The sequence below is a fragment of the Megascapheus bottae genome, chromosome X (genome assembly GCF_031878675.1).
Source record: "Megascapheus bottae isolate mThoBot1 chromosome X, mThoBot2.hap1, whole genome shotgun sequence".
NCBI classification, from domain to species: domain Eukaryota; kingdom Metazoa; phylum Chordata; class Mammalia; order Rodentia; family Geomyidae; genus Megascapheus; species Megascapheus bottae.
In genome coordinates, this window is record NC_143547.1 from 42,069,224 (window position 1) to 42,078,377 (window position 9,154).

Below are 9,154 nucleotides of genomic sequence, written 5' to 3' on the forward strand. Positions count from 1 at the left end.
AGATGAATCCTTGGTACTGTTCCCCTCCCCTCCTGAGTAAGTTGCTCAAATCTAAATGAATTCTCTTTTACCTCCCTGTAACTTCCCTCCTCTGATGCTCCTATCCTAATGCTTGGCATTGCCACCCACTCAGGTGGTTAACAAATCTGGAAACTTGGACTCCTTCCTTCTCCTTAGCCCCCACAGTACTCTGACATCAACCAACGCTTGAATTCTGGACCTCACTGTCCCTGAGTTGTTTTTTTTTTCATTTTTTGAGGGTTTTTTGGGGGGCAGTCCTGGAGCTTGAACTCAGAGACTGAGCACTGTCTGAGGCTTTCTCAAGGCTAGAGCTCTACCTCTTTAGCCACAGCACCACTTTCAGATTTTCTATGAATATGGTACCAAGGAATTGAGCCCAGGTCTTTGTACATGCTAGGGAAGCACTCTACCACTGGGCCAAAATTCCGGTCTATCCCTGGACTTTCATGTACAAGATTAACACTCTACCACTTGAGCCACAGCACCACTTGTGACTTTTTGGTACTTCATGTACCATTACTTTCAAGGACTTTTCCTGTTTGGGCTGGAAACACAATCCTCAGATCTCAGCCTCCTGAGTAGCTAGCATTACAGATGTGAGCCATTTGCACCTGGCTTATACTTTCCTCAAATTGTGGCCTCATCTTGGCTTCAAGTCACCTGTTTCCTTGTCTGGTTCCTCCATGAGTCTGTGAACATCCTGAAATCACAAACTGCTGTTGGCCATCTTATTCTCACAGTACCTGGCAGACAGTAAGTGCTCAGTAAATATCTGTTGGCCTCAGGAGAAGCTGCAATTCCATCATCATGCTTCTTCTAGACTGGGCATAGGGTTTGGAAAGTTCATAAACAACTAGCCTTTAAAAGTAAAGCTTCTCTATACATGTGGTTATTTGCAATGTTAATGTATGACTGGCAAGAGGTTGACTGGAAGCAGAACAATAGGTGAGAAGCAAATTGTTCCCTAGTGTGTGCAGAGCATGGAATGAATCAGGAAACAATGAAAGAATCAGGATTGAATTAGCTAAAACAAAAGGCTAGCATGAAATGGCCTGCAGGAAGCTGGAGAGTGGGCAAGTAAGAAAAAAGACAGTGTAAAGGGCGGGTAGGTAGGCTAAGAACAACTAAAGCATATTCTTTTGCTTTCTGCCTTCCAAAGCCCTTCACACCCCCTGCTCACTGAGCCCTCACAACAAATCCATTCAGATAAGTAATGTGATCGAACCTCCCCCATGCTTCACTTTTAGCACAGAGTGAATTGAAGCTCAGAGGGTAAAGTGAGCTGGCAAAGTCTTACCGCAATCTGGTGACCAAGGCAGGACCCCAAGTGCATTAATGTTGTATTTGCACTGGTTGCTCCTTGAGCATTCCCTTCCCCTGCAACGCCCCTGACACCCCGGATGAACATCAGCATCACACACACACACACACACACACACACACACACACACACACACACACACACACACCTCCCCCAACCCAGCAGGATGAACAACAGCATTGCATATGACATGTGGCAGTTTCTCCTCCCATGTTATTTAAGGGCTCTTATTTAAGAGTCCTAGGATTGAACCAGGGTCATTTTTTTCTCTCTCCCTCCCTTATTATATAGATCCTGGCTTAAAAAAAATAAACTGGTAACACAGTAGCCTTACTGGCTGTGCCTAAGGAGTGAGGACTAACAGGAAGTTGCTGTATTCAAAAGGTAGAGCAGGCAGGCAGGCAGGCAGGCAGGCAGGCAGGCAGGAAGGGGCAGGCAGCTCCAGGCCAGCAATTGTTCAATCTCTTCAGAGAAAAAAAAATCATTCAATTCCTTCAAAGTCTTCCTCTGTGAGGCCCAGATCCACATAGCCAAACAGAGGGAATCTCTTCTAAGAAAGCTAGAATTCCCAGGCCACTGGGTGCTCAGGGCCCTGCAGTGGCCATTCAAACGAATAACAGACAGCAAACAGACCATAAACATAGACAGAGGAGACAAACAAAAGCTATAAAGCTGGAATGGCCTCATTTCTCAGGCAGCAGAGGACAAGGCAGAGGGCTTAGGGGGAGGGAGGAAATTAAAGGAGAAAACACCTTGGAGTCTGATATAAGCTGAAAATGGTCCTTCAAAATATAGCTACATTCCAATCCATTGAACCTTTAAAGAGAGCGTGAGGGAGAAAGAGAGAGAGACAGAGACAGAGACCAAGACTGAAATGGAGAGAGAGCATCATTAAGAGGTGAACACAGGGGGCTCATAGTCTGAGGCTGATCTGGATAAAGTTAAAACAGGACCCTATCTGCAAAACAAGGGAATATTAAAAGGACTGGATACATGGCTCATGTGGTAGAGTACCTGCTCAACAAGCATAAGGCCCTGAGTTTTATCTTCATCACCACCAAAACGAAACAAACCAATGTGTGTAAGGGACCAAAGTCCAATGTATTGGAACATCTGGGTAAAGAAGTCAAGGAAATAGAGAAAAATAGGAAATAGAGAAAAAAATTGGGGGGGTAGGGTTTGAACTCAAGGACTAAGCACTTTCCTTGAACTTTTTTTTCTCAAGGCTCTACCACTTTGAGCCATAGCTCCACTTCTGGTTTTCTGGTACTAAATTGGATATGAGTCTCATGGATTTTCCTGCCCAGGCTGGCTTCGAATCAAAATCCTCATATCTCAACCTCCTGATTAGGATTACAGGCATGAGCCACCAACACCTAGAGAGGAGAGAAATTTTAATCTGGTATTTGAAGCCAGGGCTATTTAGCCAGAATCAGAGCCCACTTTACTGAAGAATCTCAACCCTAGCTAAAAATTAGGACCTTTGGAAATTACAGATCCCTAGGCTACATCTACAGAGATAATGTGCTTTTTCTCTTGGTACTGTAATTTGAACTCAAAGTCTTACTAAGCACTTTATCACTTCAGCCATGCCTCAGCCTTTTTAATTTTTAGGGTTTCTCCCCCCACCCCACCCCCACCCAAGTCACACATTTGCAGGAGCAAGGCTCTGGATTGAGATTCTGTGATGCACATCTCTTAAGAAGCTGGGATTATAGGTCTGTATCATCACATCTGGCTTGAGTGTTGAGGTAGGGTTTTAACATGTCACTTGGGCTGGCCTTGAAATATCCTCCTGATGTCTGTCTCTGAAGTAGCTTGACTGTACCTAGCATACACTATACTAACTCTTGAATGATTTCTCCTTTGAATTTTTTTCAAGAAAACAAATGTTTTCTTGTTATTAAAATAAATTTCTTACGTATGGAATTTCACGCCAAGTTGGCAAATATAATAAGAGCTATAATGATGATCATAATGACATCAATAGCTCTTTATAGCTGTACAGGATTCTCCACTTACAAAAGGCATTTATATGCATTGTCTTTTGCTTAATACACACACCAACTCTGTGAGGTAACAATCATTAACTCTGCTTTACACATTCTCAGCTATGGTGCAGGGAGATTCATGAATCTGCCTGACAGATGACACTGTTACATAGAAGCTGAACATCAGCCTTCTTATTTCAAATTCAGAAATGTAAAATTCCCTACTCTCACAGCAAAGACACACCTGTCACATTACCGATGTCAGAAGTAAGCACAGACACACAAAGGCTACATGCACTTTCCAAATTCACCCCTTCATTTCCAGGCCCAGCAGTTCCAGCCCCCGTCTTCTTTTGGCTAGAGGAAAAGGGCTCTGTGAGATCCCTATTCCTGGTATTAATGGGCTGGCCAACTGTAAAGGTCATGGTTCTTCAAACTATCAATTTTAGTTTTTCCTTTGTAGTGCCATAAACAACATCAACATAAACACAAAGAAAATAATAAACTAATTCACTGGAAATCCTGCCATCATAATGAGTCATCTAGTTTCATTTTTTATATTTCCCCATTTCCTAGGCTTGGCCATATGCAGAGATCATTTTTACATACTTACGATCATAGCATAGACATGATTTTGTATTCTGCTTGTGTCACTTAGTATTATATCATAATCACTTGCTATATTGCTACAGTGTCTTCATAATTATCATTTTAATAGGCACATAATATTCCATTGAGTAGATTCGCTGTCATTTACTTAAGTATTTCCAATTTTTCACTATTATAGATAATGCTGCAATAAACATCCTTACACACGGAGAGCCTTTTTCTTCATTTAAATGGTTTCCAGAAGTGTCTCTCAAGTTAAATATATCTCTTCTAATTCAGTTCTCTAATCATCCAACATTGATTCGGCCTCCTAACAGTATCAACAGTAAGAGGGTATCTGAACGCATGTGCAGAAGAATCCAACACAGTCCTGGGCTCAGCCTAGCATTGTGACAAGCACCACAGCAAGCAATTGCATTATCCACAGTGTTTGGAGCGTCCAGTGGGGGAGGTGACAAACCCTGTCTCTTTCCGCTAGCGTGGCTTCTCATTGTTTTGTTCTAAGGACTTTGTCTTGTACCTGCCAGCTCCAGCTAATCTCATTTACCATTTGCTTTTTCCCTTGGCTGCCTCTCAGTCTCCTTCAGTCTAGTTTCCTTTGTGTAGTGCTGGAAGGTTCACTTTCCCTGCTCCCAAGCTTGCTTTCTTTTCTAACTCAAATATCTATGATCACCATCTCTAACTAAGAAGCCTTAAAGGTTGCAAAGTATAGCTCACAGACCAGGGTAGGCCTGCAGTTCCACTGCATGGTCCTTGACTTATCAAATGCCTGGATTACAATGTCTGTGGATTCAGGCTGAAGTTTGGCCTAGTGGTAGAGTGCTTGCCTAGCATGTACGAAGACCTGGGCTCGATTCCTGGGTACCACATACTTAGAAAAAGCTGGCAGTGGTGCTGTGGCTCAAGTGGTAGAGCTTTAGTCTTGAGGAAGTCCAAGGACCTGAGTTCAAGCTCAGGACCGGAAAAAAAGAAAGAATGTCTGTGGATCGTGCTCCCTGTCTTTGCTTCCCTCCCTCTCATTGCTACCCTGTCAGAATAGGTCATTTCTATCCAGGTAATATCCTGGCCTACCTGAACTGAAACTCAAATTAAGGTCTCCTCCTCGCTTGATCTTCCTTCACTTTCCTGGCCTTCCTTATAGGAATTTAATTTCTTCTATGTTCCAATCTGTATGCATGCTGCTAATTTTGATTATGTACATTTGTTTCATTTACTTATTCACTCAGTAATTGGTCATAGGATGAAACCTTGCTGTATTGTATCAGATGTCCTACCAATTGCTAGATATACAGAAATGTGTCCACAGATATGTGGCCTTGTCCCTGGCGGAACTCATGGCCTAAATCTATAGGTCTAGTGAGGGTTTTCAAGAAATAATTGAACAGAAAGATCTAATTGGTTGAAACATTTTATTTAGGATCCTGCATAGAAAAATCTTTATTTGGTGTTCTTTGATGTTTGACTCAGTCAAAGAAATTTTTATTTGGGAGCCATTTTACTTCATCATCCCATGACTAGCAAGTCCAAAGTCCTGAGTTCAAACTCAAGTACTGCCAAAAATAATGTTAATAAGGGAAATAGCTTATTTATTCTTATAGTTTCAGAGGTTTTAGTTCATGGCCACCTGGCTCTGTTGCTTTGGGCCTGTGGTAACAGAGGCAGAGGAGTCCTGTTCACCCCAGGAAGCGTAGAGAATAATAGGAAAGGACTGGAGTCTCATTAACAAATTTAAGGCACATCCCAATAACCAAACTTCCTCCCACTAGGCTCTACCTCTTAAAGGCTCCACTGAGCCTTCAACATGAGAGACTCAATATGAGAGGTTCCATATTCTCTTTCCTTCCTAGAGGATTACAGCTAAGGTATTTTTATCCAGATAGGAAGAAAAAAAAAAGTAGACAGGAAGCCGGGTGTAGTGGCTCACACCTGTAATCCTAGCTACTCAGGAGACTGATATCTGAGGATAGCCTTTCAAAGTCAGCCAGGAACTAAAGAACATGAGACTCATCTCCAATTAATCAGTAGAAAACAGGAAGTGGGACTGTTGCTCAAGGGGTAGGGTGGTAGTCTTGAACTGAAGAGCTCAAGGACAGCGCCCAGGGGCAGAGATCAAGCTCCATGACCCATGAAAAAAGAAAGAAAGAAAGAAAGAAAGAAAGAAAGAAAGAAAGAAAGAAAGAAAGAAAGAAAGAAAGAAAGAAAGAAATTCTAGATTTTGTATGACTTGTCCTTTGTTCCTTTACCATTGTCATCGAACTTTCTCTTAATTTGCTTTTATTTCCTTGCATCTGCCCCAGTACTTACTGTTGGTTATCTTTGCTTTATGACTAATTTATTCCAATTTATTCTGAGGTCCTTTCTTTTTATCTGTCCATCTTTTCACTTAAATTTTAGTAGCACCTTCATAGAAATATAAATTGTATACCAAACAAGTCACCTACTTAAAGGTACACTTCAGTGGATTTTCAGTGTGTATACAGAATTGTGCAAGCTTCATCACTAATTCTAGAGCATTTGATTATCATAAAGAAAAACTCTATGCTCCTTAGTGATCCTTCTCCAATCTGTCAGCAGCCACAATTCTACTTTATGTCTCTCAAGATTGGTCTACTCTGGAAATTTCACACAAATTGTATTATAGAATATGTGACTTTTTGTATCTGGTATATTGCAGTTAACACATTTTCTTAAAGTTCGTCTATAGTGGAGTACATATACATTATTTGTATGGCTGAATAATATTCCAAGATATGGACATATCAGTTCGCCCATTTATCCATTGACAGACATATGGGCTATTATGAATAGTGCCACTCTGAGCACTGGTGTATGAGTTTCTGTGTGAACATGTGTGTTTACTTCTCTTGAGTATATATACTTAGAACTATTGGGTCAAATGGTAACACTATGTTAAGCCTTTTGAGAAAAAGAAATAGCCAGGCTGTTTTCCAAAATGCTTCTGGCCACATTTTCAATACTGTCATTCTTAACTACCACTGATATTTTCTAAATTCCCATTTCATGCTCAGATTCCCTTCTGAGCTGCCCTTGAATGTCTCCACATGAATACCCCACACATAATTCAATCTAACATTTCAAAGTACAGCTCACCATCTTCTCCCTGCCCCACACTGTTCCCTCTTCTTCCCATATATCCTATCCCCCAAATACCAGAGAAATACTAGCTTTCTCTCTCTCTTACTCACCTTCCATATTCAATTCAGTTCTCAGCATTAAAGGTTATGTCTTCTCTGCAACTGTCTAATCTGTCTTCTCTTCATTCTCATCTCCAGTTAAGATTGTTAGACTTTCATCTGACCTTTCCTCTCTGGGTCCCTCCAGATCAGCTTAACTATGTTTGTGGTCACAAATAAATCAGTTTCTTCATCAAAATCCTTACAAAGCTAGGTACTGGTAGCTAACATCTGCAATACTAGCTACTCAAGAGGCTGATATCTGAAGACCATGGCTCAAAGCCATCTCAGGCAGAAAAGTTCATGAGATTATTATCTCTAACTAGCAAAAAGCTGGAAGTAGAGGTGTGACTCAAGTGGTAGAGCTCCAGCCTTGAGTGGAAAAAGCCAAGCAAGCGGACCAGGCCCTGAGTTTAAGCTCCAGTAAACACACACACACACACACACACACACACACACACACACACACACACACACACACACACACATTTACTAGCGGTTCCTGGTAAATGATGCTCCCTTATGTAGCTTATGTAGCTTCTTTTCTAGACTTGAAGGCAGCTCATCATATATTGTACGAAGGTAAATACAGAGGAGACTCGAGGACAAGTTTAATGGCTTTTTTTAAAACCAGATCTTCTGCTCTGGATCAAAGATGTTAATACTTTGCTTATTAGCTCATTTAATACCTTGCTTATTATCTCATTCAGTTCTCTCCATTGTCTCCTTGACATAATCCTGAAATTAGGAAGGTGTGAGATTTAGGGAATTTTCACAATGCCTTCTCCTCTGGGGTCAGTTTTTCCTTAGAAGAACCCTGACCTAAATCCCCACAAGTTCCACCTTGCCTTCAGGTTAAGGCCCTCAAGTAGAGACCACAGCCATCTACATCCACTGCATATGAGTCAAAAGTCCTGGAAGAACCTTTGCTGTCGGGTAGAAATGCCACCTGCACATCTTACTGGTACTAGGGATTGACCTCAGGGCCTCACACTCAAGCTTAGATTGTTTTTTATTCATGGCTGATACTCTACCATTGAGCCATAGCTCCACTTTGACTTTTTGGTAGTTATAGATAAACATCTGGAAAAATCTAGATTTTACTTCCTGAATTGGCTTTGAACCACTATCCTTAGATCTTAGCTTCCTGAGTAGCTAAGATTAATGGTGTTAGTCACTGGATCCCAACTATTACCTATTTATCTGACATGGCTCCATCTCTTTAACCTAAGCCTTCATCGGAGCTCATCATAGCCTTTTCCATTCCTCCTTTCTGGATGATTCACAATCTTTGTTGTTATCTTAATTCTTTTGAGGATGAATATTTTACACTGGAATTGATTTAAGATGTACCAAGACATGTGAAAGGGTATCCATGTATGTGAATTAATGCACCTTCTATCTGGCAAATATCATGTAACCCTTTTATTAATTACAATAAAAAATAAAAAAAATAAAAAAAGATGAGATGACAATTTTCGAAAAAAAAAAAGTACAAGAAGAACTTTTCTCCAAAGCTGAGGGAAACCCAAAAAGTTCAAAAAAATTTAAGCCCTAGAGGTAAATGAGTTTACAAAGTACTGACTTTTTCTTTCTTAATGGATCTCAGATCTTTTCCACTGATGGGCCTGGTTGGCACAGACAATAGGGCACTCAATCCCCATTCCTGTTCTTGGCCTCAGTCCTGTCTGAATTGGATGATCTACCACGTTACTCAGACGCTGCCTGGAATGTTTGGGTTGGAGCCACCATTGGAGCTGGTGGGATTCTCTCTCCTTTTTAGAGTCTGCTTTATTAATTTCTCTTTGCAAAGGGAGAAGGGAGCACAGGCCCTGGGAAACTGCACTTGTCCTGAGAAGTTTTACTGGTTCCTGAAGGAAATCCAAGACCCATGAGTATGGAAAATATTAGCATATGAAGCCTATCTGAGGCCATTCTTGCATTTTAGGCTGTCTTCCATTTCTCAAAGGTGTCAGTGGTTATCTTCTGCCAGTCTGTTTTTCTTGCCACACTTGGGG